The 15049-nt window shown below is 34.2% G+C and overlaps 1 pseudogene; it reads left to right on the plus strand.

Moving 5' to 3' along the window:
- The first annotated feature begins 11483 nt into the window (after nt 1-11483).
- On the plus strand, nt 11484-13885 carry LOC127091874 (uncharacterized; annotated as a pseudogene).
- Nucleotides 13886-15049: the final 1164 nt, after the last annotated feature.

A 15049-nucleotide genomic window follows, 5' to 3' on the forward strand; every position in this document is an offset into this window, starting at 1 on the left:
CATAGTGGAATATGAATTATTAATTCTATTCTATTATTTGAATATTTTATGAGAAATACGGCCAGAAAAATAGAAGCTATTATTGCAAAGGAAAAGAGAGGATGAAACATTTAAAAGTGATAATAAATAAAAATATGGATGAAAAGGATATTGTGCGGGTTGAAAAGTGGTATCCCTGCGAGGGTAGATGATATTCAGAGACCTACTCGCAGAGAATATTCAGAGACCTTAGTAGGTGTATAACAATTATATGGTGATTGACGCTTGACCACGGCGACAATAAGCCCTATATGGTGATGTTACAATGGTTTTAGAGGATTTACTCGCGTGAGGTGAGAGGTTATGTGTATAAACGTTTTTTGGGTGTTACGACTAAGTTATGATTTGTCATTTTCTCCCTTTAGGGGAGAAGTATATATAGGGTCCTTTTGGGCCTAGGGTTTAAGAAACTCTTAGAGGTAATAATCGTTCTCCCATTATAGGAGATTATTGACTACCGATTTTTCAAGGAGCCGCTAGGAGGGGACCTTCGAGTCGTCCCCTGCTTGGGACTCTCACATATATAACACAGTACACAGTCTCTTAAGCATAAGAGCTTATAAAAGGTAAAGTGCTTTTAAGGTTTCCTTTGTTTGGGCAACAAGTCTCTCAATTTGGGGTGAGTCCTTCGTCTAAAGGCAAACTTTTTAACGAGAGGCGAGTCCCTCAGTTTGGGATGAGTCCCTCGGCTGAAGGTGGTCATTTTAACGAGAGACGGGTCCCTCAGCTTGTGGCGAGGGCGAGTTCCTCAACTGAATATGGTCTTTTAACGAGAGATGAGTCCACCAGCTTGAGGCGAGTCCCTCGGCTGAAGGCGACCCTTTTAATAGAGGTGGGTCCCTCAAATTGGGGCGAGTCCCTCGGCTGAAGGCAACCCTTTTTCAATGTGAGGTGGGTACCTCCTTTCATTTATATAAGACTTCTTATTGAGGGGCGAGTCATTTCCTCTTTTCAGATGTCTCTTGATTAGCTAGAATGTCAATCGAGAATGTCAATCAATCATTCAGATGATCACACTTATTTCTATTTAATATAAACAATGATGTCCTATTTTTCGAGACCTTAAACACTAGTGGCACATGTCAGCAGTGTGTCAAGTTTTTCAAAATTACGGGGAGCCTAAAAGATCCTTTGTAGTTTTAAACCCTTTATAAAAGTTTCTCTTCCACTTCTCCGCTCTATTTTGCTTCCACGATTTCTATAGGCTCATTTGGATTACTCACCTCTTCTTCACCCCTGATTCTTCATTCACAAACTTGTTTAAGGTATGAATTTCGTCTTCATTCCCTCTCCCGAAAGTGGGTAGGATTTATGAAGAATTGTTCGAAATATGGTTTAGATTAATGTAAAGTTGCAGGTTTTGAGGGCTATAGTCACCCCTTTGACGATTGCGATAGTGATGGTGATTTCTTTTTGTTCTATTGTTTTCCCAGGGACAAAAAGATAATGGTTGCCTCTTCCGTCGTGCCCAAGGATGTTGGAAACATCGGACGTTGTTACACTTCTGTTGAGGGCATTCACGCTCCCACCCCCTTTCTCCAAGGAGTTTCTTGGTGACTACCAGGCTCTCCGATCTAAATTATCTAACATAATTGTAAGCATGAAGGATAACCTTATGTTTAGGGCATTGATGCTAAAAGACGTTGATCAAGAGAGGCGGGACAGGGCTGAGAAGATGTAGGAGAAGCTCCAGAAGTATGCTAATAGTTATAATGACAACCAGAGGTTGCTGAAGGCCCTACAAAAAGACAAGGAAACCTAGGAGAAAAAGCTGGCAGATGTGGAGGCCAAGGCTGCGAAGATCGCTACTAAGGAGAAATCTATGCATGAGTCCTAGGAGTCCTTGGACGTCGCCCTCACATCTAAAAATGATATAGAAAGGCAAGTGTCAGAGCTTAATGATGAGTTGGTGTCGACCTCTAGCGTTTACTTTGAGCGGGCCAAAAACCCGTTTTTCCTTTTCTATCGCGAGTTGGATATGAGCAAATTATACTTCCTTCAAGCCGTCAAAGATGGCAAGTTAGTGGATGAAGAGGTAATGGCCTCTCTAGAGCCTAAAGGTTCGGTTCCCGCAAGTGACACATAGGGCGTGGAAGGAGGTAAGTTCGAAGCCCCTCAATCGAAGGAAGCCGCCAGGATGAAGGTAGCCTATGAGGAGGAGAGTTGATGGTTTTGAATTTTCTTGTAGTGTTTCTTGATCCCTAGTGGCATTTCATTATATTTCCTTGCCCACTTGGGGGCTTTTTGTAATTGTTAAAACAACGACACCCGTTTGGGACCTCTTTTATGCTACTTGCTTTTTACTGTTACTTTTCTTCGTACCCATTTATCCATGATTGTTTTCAAGCCCTTGATTTGGGGCATACCTACTGCTTCCCCTTTAGAGGGAACAACAAGGATCACTTATCGGAGTTTAGTGATTTCATAGGCCTAGAGGACGGTAAGGATCCTAGCTAGGGATTCGACGATTTGGTTGCCATTAAGGACAACGAGGATCCCACTTAGGTGTCCCACGTCTCAATTGCCACTTGGGGCGACAAAGATCCCACTTTAGGGATCCAACAATTGATTGCCCATAAGGGGGGCAAGGATCCTACTTTAGGGATCCAACATTTCAATTGCCACTAAGGGCGACAAGGATCCCTTTTAGGGATCCAACGTTTTGATTGCCCATAAGGGCGACAATGATCCACCTTTAGGGATCCATCATTTCAATTGCCATTTAAGGCGACAAGTGTTGATATTTGTAAATATAGTATTACGAATATGTGTATATCAAATAGTCCCAAATCGACTATATCATGTAATTAGTTATAATCTCTCTATATATAATAAAGTCTCCGTAGTGCTTTTCAAGACACACGGTTTATTCAAATGTCTCTTAGTCTCCTAACTTAACATGGTATCAGAGCCTCGTTTAAGATCCGGTGGGCCACCTACTATGGTTTCCATTATCGGGCCACCCACCATTTATTTTCGCGCTCCAGATGTCCAGTCCTGGGCGTGAGGGGGTGTGTTAAGAGTCCCACATCGGACAATATATGGCCTGAACATGACTTTATAAGTGGGGACAACCCCCGCCTACCAACTGGTTTTGTAGGGTTGAGTTAGGCTTAACCACATTCTTAACATGGTATTTTGGAAGAAACAGGTTTGTTGAATGATAAACCAGCTGATACTCCTATGGATCCAAGTGTCAAACTACTACCCAATCAGGGGGAGCCTTTATCTGACTCAGGAAGGTATAGAAGATTGATTGGAAAGTTGAATCATCTCACCGTCATTCGTCTAGACATTTCTTTTGCAATTAGTGTCGTAAGTCAGTTCTTAAACTCCCCTTGTCAGGAACACATGGATGTTGTTATCCGGATTCTGAGATACATCAAATGTGCTCCAGGAAAAGGTCTAGTTTATGAAAATAAAGGACATACTCAGATAGTTGGATACTCCGATGCTGATTGGGCAGGGTCACCCATTGATAGACGATCCACCTCTGGGTATTGTGTACTTGTTGGAGGAAACCTTATATCCTGGAAAAGTAAGAAACAAAACGTAGTTGCAAGATCAAGCGCCGATGCAGAGTATAGGGCCATGGCAATGGCAACATGTGAACTTATTTGGTTAAAACAGTTGCTCAAGGAACTTCAAATTGAAGAAGCAAGACCAATGACACTTATTTGTGATAATCAAGCCGCATTGCACATTGCTTCAAATCCAGTCTTCCATGAGAGGACCAAACATATTGAGATAGACTATCACTTTATCAGAGAGAAAATTGAATCAGGTGACATCGTCACAAACTTTGTCAACTCTAATGATCAATTGGCAGACGTGTTTACAAAATCTCTGCGAAGTCCTAGAACTAATTATATATGTAACAAGCTTGGTGCATTTGACTTATATGCTCAAGCTTGAGGGGGAGTGTTGATATTTGTAAATATAGTATTAAGAATATGTGTATATCAAATAGTCCCACATCGACTATATCATGTAATTAGTTATAATCTCTCTATATATAATAAAGTCTCCGTAGTACTTTTCAAGACACACGGTTTATTCAAATGTCTCTTAGTCTCCTAATTCAACAACAAGGATCCTCTTAAGGATCCAACGTTTTGATTTCCTTATAAGGGCGACAAGGATCCTCTTTTAGAGATCTAGCATTTTAATTGTCCGTAAGGGCGACAATGGTCCTCTTTAGGGATCCAACATTTCAATTACCACTAATGGTGGTAAGGATCCCTCTTAGGGATCCAACATTTAGATTATCCATAAGGGCGGCAAGGATCCTCCTTCAGGATTCAAAATTTCCATTGCCACTAAGAGCGACAAGGATCCCACTTTAGGGATCCAACAATTGGATCGTCTCTAAGGGCAACCTTCTCCAAAACTCTTATGTTCCTGCAAAAAAGAAAGAGACAACAAATGCAATTCTACAGAATAATAAAATGAGAGGCCTCATTAAAAACCCTCAATCCCTACAAGGTACATAAGGAAAAGAGCGCAAAAAAATAATACTATGTCCTTACAAGCGACAAAGATATAATACCCGCCTATAAAAATCAATTGAACAGTTAATTAAAAATAAAGAAAACAATCAAGTGACGATAAAAAGAGTAACACTGAGGGGCATTCCCCTTCGACTTTCAATTCTTGATCCTTTCTCTGGCTAGAGGGCGAACCTCCTTGCCTTTACAAGCATCTCCTGACAGTCTTATTCCTGAGTCCGCCTTCCTTGTCTTCACGCCTAGAGTACAAACCCTTTTCAGCTTAAGGCTCTCCGCATAACACTTCCTGACAATTTCCTGATCTCCTTGAACGACTCCAACTCGCCCGCCAGAGAACAACTACTTCATACACAAATACAAAGTGGACAAGGCGACACCAACTAATTAAAAGTTGGTCGCCCTATAATCATATTGTAAGAAGAAGGGGCATCATTAACCAAGTACATGCCCTTAATTTCTCTGGTCTGATCTTGCTCTCCAAAAGTGATATTCATCGTGATATAACCTTTCACTTGCACATGTTCCCTATAGAATCCAACTAACAAACCCTTGAAGGGTTTTAAGTATTATGGATCGAGGCAAAGTCTTTAAAATGCATCCTAATATAGAATATCTGCAGAACTTCTTTGGTCTACAAAGACTCTTGATCTCCCATTCATCACACCTAATGGTAATGACCATGGGACCATCATTGTGAGGATGAATGCAAGTTGCGTCCTTCTCAGAGAAGGCGGTTGTTACTTCAGGCGTCTTCTAGTTGCCTTTGTCTTCAACACTAAGAAGGTATTCGATATTCAGAATTTTGCGAACGTACCTTATACGGGCGAAACTAGTCTCCCCGCCCCGACGAATCCTCCTAGAGTGGTTTTGAGCGTATGACATACGCCTTTGCTTCCCTCGCCTTGAGATGCTTCCTTCGCCCTGGCAGGCCTGTGACTCCGTGTGTCGTCTCGCCTGCGGGAATTGGATTTGTCTGGCCATCAGGAAGAATCACCCTTAACATACTTCTTAAGGTGTCCCTTTTTGATCAACCTCTTGATTTCTTTCTTGAGTTGGCAATAGTCCTCAATGTGGTGCCTTTTGATTTTATGGAACTTACACCACCAGTCCAGTTTATGACCCATTGCATCTGCCTTTGGAGCAGGAGGCGAGGGAATGTTGTGTAGATGGAGAACCTCACACCAAATCTGTTCACGTTTAATTTAATTTCGAAAAAAAGAAATATTTCTATTAAAAAAATTTGATTTTACTAAAAAGATGGTGGTGGGGCTGGGATACCGAACTCAACCCGAACCCGTTTGGGACGGGTTTGAGTTTTATTCTCCATCCCCGATTGGGTTTGGGATGGGGAATAGAGATTGTTTGAGGATTTGGGGAGGTAAAAACCGTCCCCGACCCATCCTATTGCCATGCCTACCCATGATTAGGAAAGATTGTTGACTATTTATTTTCTAAGGAGTCGTGGTATGACTTCTTCTCAAATGATTAATGAAAAATAATAATACTATACATGTCACCTGTCTCAATGGCAAACCCCCTCGTTCTATAAGGATACCTCCAACACAATAGCCCGACTCTGCTTGAGACTTTCAGAAATATAAGAGTGCATGTTTGACATCATGTTTGTTAATAAATAGGGATATACATGCATGCATCCAAGGTACCATTTGCAACAAACATTTGTAATGGAATATAATAATGGCTTAGTTGCTTAATATTAAAAAAAAAATTAATGTAAGAATCAAATTATTTTAACTATTTATTTTATTTATGAAATTTCTTTTTACTCTAACTTTTATTTTCATTAATCATATTGAACATAACAAATAAAAATCTTGCAAATAAAAGCAATTTTTAAGTGTTTGCTTATGGAATTCTTTTTTAATATTTACAAATAAAATCTTACAATAGTCATATGGAATTTATTTCCATTCTATGTTTATTTGTAAGATTTTAATTTGTTTATATTTTCTAAATAGATTTCATATATAAAAATAATGTGAAAATAATGTGATTCTTACATTATTTTTTTTTAAATATTGAGCAATTAAGCTGTTATTATATTTCATTTTCGTTTGTAATCAAATGTTTATTTCAAATGTACTAATATATATATTTATATTTACAAAATAAATTTCCTAAGCAAACATTAAAAATTTGCTTTTATTTATAAAATTTTTTTGTTTATGTTCTATATGATTATGGAAAATAAACAATAGAGTGAAAATAAATTTCATAAATAAAAAAATAGTGAAAATTATTTGATTCTTATAGCAAAATATATATGTTTTTAAATATTGAGCCATTAAGCCATTATTATATTCTATTTTAGTTTGTAATCAAATGTTTATTCTTCCCGCCCCCTCCGAAATTTAAATTTATTATTTCTAATTAATGAATTCTATTAAAATTTTGAAATATAATTTATTCTAGTTAATTATTTTATAAATATAAAATTTTAATTTATTATTAAGATAAAAATGACGTTAAATTATATTTTTCGTAATTTAACTTAAATTATTTTTATTTTATTTATTATTGTTTTTATAAATATATTGATTTATATTCTTATGAAAATAAAAAATAATTTTAAATGATTTGGAATTCAAATAAGCATTTAAGGAGTAATACATCATCAATCAGCTGCTACACCTTGAAAATATCCAAAATATTGAAATGGAAGGTGTTAGATTAATTATTTAATTAATCAAATATGAATTGAAATAATTAATTATTAATTAATTATATTATAGTTTATTATTATTAAACACTAATTTTTGATGAATTGTTTGATTGAGTTTTGTTTCTGAATAAACCGTGATGAGTTAAACAAATTTTTATTTGGATCAAAATTCAAATAATTTACTCTGTGAGTTTATTTTAAATATTTTTTTATTTCTAGGCTTAACAATTGATTTCAGTATTTTGAGGGAGTTAACCGTTTAGTTGTTTAATCGTTATCCCATTAAATTATCAAAATAGTCTAAAACTCTAAACAACAATGAGAATAATAGTCCTCTCATCCTCACTCATCCAATGACAGTCTCTCGAATCGTATAAGATACACCGTTTTTATCATTGTCAATTATATTCTTTTATATAATAATAGATATAATTTGTTTTATCGATTATCAAAAGTTTTTCTTATATCCTTCGCCAAATAAATACAAGTTATAGATATTGCTTTGTTTGATATACATGGTATATCGCATGAACACATTCTTGTTTGGAACAAATAATCCACACAACAGTTATTCACACATAGTAGATACATCAAAATTATTCATACGGAACAACAACACAACAACTATCCAAACATGATAATAACATAACAACCATCAAACATAACAAAAACATAACAACCATCTGACATAATAACAACATAATCAATCATCCAACACAATAACAAATGCAACAAATGCACAATGCAATGAGACTCAACAACTCGACTCAATGCATGTGGTACAAATACGTGAACACTCAGGTTCACCGCTTCAATCCTCACCTCCTAAGATCAAAGCCACCAATTTGTTACCATCACCTCCGATCACGACTCACAGATTCCATCACCTCCGAAATCAGCTACCGACCAAATCCACACAATAGGATTTGAGACTCACTAACAACAGACCATTTGTCCAACAATATGAATGCATACAACATATTATACATTCAACAACAACAACATCCACAATGACCCACCACCATAGTCAATGTACACCACCAATAATGACCATCATGCATCAAACACATGTTATACAACTCAATAACATCAACATATAACATAACAAGTAACAACAATGCATTTAAGGTTATGTCACACCACCACATAAACATTGCAAGGCATTTCAACACCATCACACAAAAAAATATTCATTTTCAGGTACTAAAATCAATTTTAAATGAAAGTACACGCTCTCAGCTTTCCGACACTTCGAAAGACACTCAAATCGGACACTCGAAACAAAAAGTTATGAATTTTTAAATTTTTTACGAAAATGCTCCAAGTGAAACCGGTTACCCTAAAATCAGTAACCGATTACACTACATTCAGTAGTGCAACCCACAATGTCTCACACACACGGTAATTGGTTACTCAAAAACTGGTAACCGGTTACACCCCCCTTTTTAGCCCCTGCATGATCTCTGTTACACAAGATAATCGGTTATCCAAAAACTAGTAACCGGGTACACCCCTCAAGTTCTGGTAACCGATTACAATGTCGCGGAAGCACTTTTTTGCAATTTTTTCAAAACGCAAATCTCATAAAATTCATCCCAAAATCCCATTTTTCTCACAAATCATTTATACCACATTTAATCCGAAAATCACTTTTCCAAAGCTCAAAAGCCCAACTTATTTACACCGAAAAAATTCATAAAACTCAGTTTCAACTCTGACCTGAAATAACATCAATCACTCAACATTGCCAACAAACAATTCAATCAATCTTATGATTGTAACAACAACAATTTATCATTCTAACATCAATCACAACATCATCCTACACATAATTCTACAATTGACAAATATCTCAAAGATCATGAACATGGAGAAGAAAAACACAAAACCTACATGGCATAATCTACCCACTATCATCATGTTAACCCTTAGATAATCAGAATCCCACCCTTACCTTAAAGTTTCTTGACCTTCAACAATGGTGAATTCTCCTCTTGAGCCCTAACTTCTTCTTCTCCCTTTCTTAGTTTCTTCTCCTTTCTCTCAAATGTTACGTTCCCTGAGTTTCTATCCCCCAGACCTCTTTTCTATTTTTATTATAATTCTTATTATTTTATTAACTTATTATATTATCACTAATTTTTTAATAATAATAATAACAATAATAGTAATAATAACTCACTCAAATTAAATAATTAAATTAATATTCATATAATATTAATTAATTAACTAAATATTAATTAATAGAATTAATTAGTTTTACTCACCACACCATCCTTATTCTATTATACTGATATTTATATATTATTCTCTTAATCTCAGGAAACATCATAATTTGATGTTTAGGTCGATGTTGAAAAGACACAATAATTCTTTAGTATACAATAATATTGTGTTATTCTATATTCAACATCCACACTCTTGAGGTCATAAATACGAAAGTACAAGTATAATATCAATACTCCTATCGAGTATGATATTGTTTTATGAAAGTACTTATGATTAAGTGTAATTACTATTGTTAGACCTATGTGGATATTATTTGACTTAAACTCATTAGTAAATCACTTATCACCGACTTATACACAAGAGTAAGTCTTATGATATTTTGGGTTAGTGGGAGTTTATCAATAACATTTTCATATGCTTGGGTCATTCTTTAATAACATATTACTCTTAATTTAAATATGTTACTCTGAGTCCATCATTCTTTATATAAGTGGTGAGTCTTTAAAATGTATGATTTATTTTCCCTATCAAAAACAATTTCTGCAGCGATGAAACTTACTTCTCTTTTAATTGGTTAGTGTTTTTATCATTATTAAAATTTTAATATTAAAATCAATATTTTTAATAATTAATCATTATAATCCAAGTGAGAGATTATTAGATTAATTATTTAATTAATCAAATATGGATTGAAATGATTAATTATTAATTAGTTATATTATAGTCAATTGTTATCAACCACTAATTATTGATGAATTGTATGATTGAGTTTTATGTCTGAATGGACCATGATGAGTTTGACCATTCAGTTAAATTCAATGAGAGGTCTCTACCCTCAACCGTTTAGTTATTTAATCATTATCCTATTAAACGATTAAAATACTCTAAAACCTTAAACAACAATAAGGATAATAATCCTCTCATACTCATTCTTCCAATAGCAATCTCTCAAATCCTACATAGGACATCGTTCTTATCATTGTCAATTATATTCTTTTATATAATAATATGTTATAATTTATATTTATTGATTATCAAAAGTTTATCTTAAATCCTTCAGAAGGAACAAATATTTTATAAAACAAGAGATGGAATTTAACTTTAAGTGAGCAATGATTTAATTTTCATGGATAATAAAAAATTAATCTTGAATGAAGCATTTAAAGAACCTTTTCATCATGTCGTTTGGCTCCGATTCTGCCATAAATAAACATGCATTATGCACATTTCTCACTTAGCAAGAATGCCGACATCATGAAATTCTCTGTATTTTGTTTGTTTTATCCATTGAACCATCTTTATTTCAATTTTTTAACATTGACAAACTTCAGAATAATCATAACTTTTTCCAAAATTATACATACAACTATTAGAAAGAGAGAAATGGAAGAAGAGAAAAGAAGCTAGAGATAGAATTGCATTCATTCTATTTTTCCTGTTTCAATATAATTTCAATTATGATTTCAATATGATTACAATCATGGTAGTCAAAATCGCGATCCTACTCGTAGAATCATACGATTTTACGATCTTGCAACTCCCCACCATGCCAGAGAATGACCAGAATCGTTTTTTGGTACGCACGACCAGAATCTTCGTGATATCACGTGAAAATGGTAGAATCGCCATTTCTATTGAAAAATATCATTTTTGTTTAAAGCCCCATGAATTCGGGTTCGCGGGTCGGATTTGCGACCCGGTTTAGAAAAACCTTAAAAAACTTTCTTTTTTAAAATCTGAAACGATTTTTTTCTACCTAATAACTAGGATAAATTATAATAACTAGGAGTAATCAATATTCAACCACCCAATAATTAAGAATTTATTCAACTTCCCAAAATACATCATGATTAGTGTAACTTCCCAAAATACATTTATTCATTCTAATTCATTCACGTTAAACTCTTTCACCTCTCTCAGGTTAAATAGAGTCACCATCTCACTCAATATTTCATTGTCCATATTCTCTCTCACGTTAAAATAGCCTTTCATTCTCTATTAAAAACAATTTCAATCTTTCTCCAATGGCTTCAAGTTCTACTTTTGGAACTTTAGTTGTTGGCGCTTTGACTGTCCCTCTGCAATTGCACCACCATTACCATGCCAGAAAAAACTACAAAAAAATGCTCCTCGTAATCGAACTGATATAGCATGGAAACATGACATTATTGATCCCGATAATCCAGAAAAATCGAATGCAAGTATTGTCAAAAAAAGGTAATTGAAGGAGTCTACAGGCTAAACCATCACTTGGCTGGAACTCAAAAAGATGTTGAAGCATGTAAGACTGTCCTAGATGAAATCAAGAGAGAAATACTACAAGTTTGTTCAAGATTGCAAGAAAATTTGATACAAAAACAGAGGCAATGGTGGAGGAAGAGATGTCAGAGGCGGGCTCAAAAAGAATGACCAGTAACAACTCTGGAAACGTATTTAACAAAAGGTGCTTCAGCTTACAACCTAGCATCAATGCAGTTCTAAAGAAGGGTTTAAGAGATGATGCATGTCAAGCAATTGCAAGGTTTTTTTTACAATAATTCCATACCATTCAATGTAGCAAGGAGTGAGGAGTTCACCATCATGTGTGATATGATTTCAAGACATGGTAATGGATTCAAACCACCATCTTATCATGACTTGAGAATTAAGTTGTTAAACCAATAAATGAAGTTGACACATGAAGCTTTGGAAGAACATAGAAAGGAATGGAGGAACATTGGCTGCACCATAATGACCGATGGATGGACTGATCGGAAGAGGATGACAATTTTGAATTTCTAGTTAATAGTCCAAAGGGTACTGTATTTTTGAAGTTTGTTGATGCATCCAACATACGCAAAACAACCGACAAAATCTTTGAAATGATTGATGTTGTTGTTGAAGAGATTGAAGAAGATAATGTCATTCAGATCGTGACAGATAATGCGGCAAACTACAAGGTTGCCGGTGAGATGCTGATGCAAACGAGGAATAAATTATATTTGACACATTGTGCCGCACACTGTCTTGATTTGATGCTTGAAGATTTGGAGAAGAAGGTATCAGTTCATGAAGAGACAATTCCAAAGGGTAAAAAAAAATTATTTATTCAAGAACTTATCTCATTTCTATTTTACATCATCACACAAAAAACAAAGATTTGGTGAGGCCATGCGCTTCTCGATTTGCCACGTATTATCTTACTTTAGTGTGCTTGTATGAGAACAAGGAAGCTTTGATAAGAATGTTCACTTCCAAAGAATGGAAGTGGAGCAGATGTGCAAAGTTAAGAGATGGCAAAGCCATTGAAGATGTGGTTTTGGACAAATTTTTTTGGAAGAATATTGTCATTTCTTTAAGAGGTGCTATACCTCTCATTGAAGTGCTTCGTTTAGTTGATTCAGATCAAAAACCAGTCATTGGATTAATCTATGAGGTAGTGGACCAAGCAAAGGAGGAAATTCAAAAGAATTTTAATGGTGTAAATAAAAGGTATCTTTGTTTTATTTAATTTTATTGAAGTCTTTGTGTCCGTACTTGATATCAAATATTAAAAATAACTCAAATTATTATAATTTGTAGTTACAAGCCTATTTGGAATATGATTGGTGATAGATGGGACAAAATGCTACATAGGTCACTGCATGTTGCAGCCTATTATCTCAACCCACAGATGCATCACGACCCTAGATTCAAAGCTGATATTGAGGTTAAAAAAGGTTTAATGAACTGTTTAACTAAAATGGTGGGTGATCCTGAAGAACAAGCTAAGATTGAAGTCCAAATGCATGACTTCAAGAAACAATTAGAGTATTTTGGCACAAAATTTGCCAAACAAACACTTGAGAAATCTACTCTGACAGATTGGTGGGATTCAGTTGGGTTTGAATGTCCAGATCTCTAAAGATTTGTTATCCGCATACTCAACTTGATATTTAGTTCATCGGGTTGTGAGTAAAATTGGAGTGCTTTTGAGATGGTAAGACTTTAAGAATTTATAATTAATTGTATAAGGCTTTCATCTTGCTTATGTTATTTTTTTTTCATTTACTGTAATTAAGGTCCATACAAAAAGAAGGATCCGCTTGAAACAAAAAAATGATGAATGATGTTGTATTTGTGATGGCTAATTCAAGATTGTCCAAAAAAAGGGAGAAGAACATTTGAGGTAGAGTTTGATGACCTTGGATCTGATGATGACTGGCTTATGGATGAAGATGGCGACATTGAAATTTCGGATGAAGACTTTATTCAAATGAATCAAAAACAAATTCAAGAGGATAATATTTTTGTTCATGATCTAGAAGATGAACATGATGGAAGGATAGATGAAAATGAATTTGATGATAACTTTGAAGATGAAAATAAAGATGGAGGAGATAATGAAGACAATGATGATCCATTGAGTGATTATGACCAACTCTAACATGAATTGTTTGGAAATTGAGTGAATTTTCATTAAGTTTTTCTTATAAGTTTTCAATTGTTATTTGCTATTGTTTTGAATTGTCTTGAATTAGTTTTAATGAATATTATCCTATGAAATTTCAGTTTTTTAAAGTGATTTTAGTGTTATTTGAATTTTATTTTTATATTATATAGTGTCATATGCATATTATTAATCTATATGCAAAATATATATGAATTTTTAAATGTGATAGGATCTTACGATCCATGTTACGATCTTCTGATTCACGATCTAATTACCCCAATCCGATCTTGTATATGATTTCGAGTTTGACTACCTTGATTACAACGAACTCTTGATAGAGTTTATATACAATAATTAATTGTTGTTAACTCAACGAAGCTAGTTCTTCCAAAGGAATAGCTATATCATTTAATCACACGTGACATAAGTTTTTTATTAGAATTATTACTACCCTATACTCTATTAGTTTCTCTTCAAACGTGGAGTCATCTCTTGAGAGAGAGTTGGTCTGTTCATTACTTGAGGCTTGTCTTTAAGCGGAAGAAACTTCAAAAGAAAGAGAAGTTTGGTTAAAATATCTGTATATTGACCTATAGCAGGAATATGAAGAACTATTAGTGTGTGTTTGAATGAGTCAATTTAAAATTAAAGGAATTTGAAATTTCATTGAATTCGAATGGTTCATTTGAATTCTCTTCATTTTTAAAATTTATAGATTGAATGAAGTATTTGAATTGCTTCATTTTCAAAAAAAAATTGTTTGGATAAAATGATGTAATTCAATTCATTTATGAAAAAACAATTATAAAATTACTTTATTTTACACATGTTTAGTGATAACAAGCATCCGCAGATATAAGCCATAAAATAGTTTTTAAAGTTTAAAATGTTAAAAAAGATGCATTTAATGTTTATAGGAAAAGTCTCATTCATGTATCCCAATCCATTATATTTAAAAACAAATTTACAAACTCATTATGAACACATGTAAAGCTAAACATTGAAAGCCTACAACCCAACTTATCAAAATCCTTTCTTCTTGTATTTTGAAATGCATAACAAATGTTACTAGAATATGTGTCCCATCAAGTGCTTCAGTTGAATTTTAAAAACAATTTAAAAAATTACTACAGATGTAGATACCTAAAAAGGGTTAGATGTTATAAAACAAATTACAAA

The sequence above is a fragment of the Lathyrus oleraceus genome, chromosome 6 (genome assembly GCF_024323335.1).
Source record: "Lathyrus oleraceus cultivar Zhongwan6 chromosome 6, CAAS_Psat_ZW6_1.0, whole genome shotgun sequence".
Classification (NCBI taxonomy): domain Eukaryota; kingdom Viridiplantae; phylum Streptophyta; class Magnoliopsida; order Fabales; family Fabaceae; genus Lathyrus; species Lathyrus oleraceus.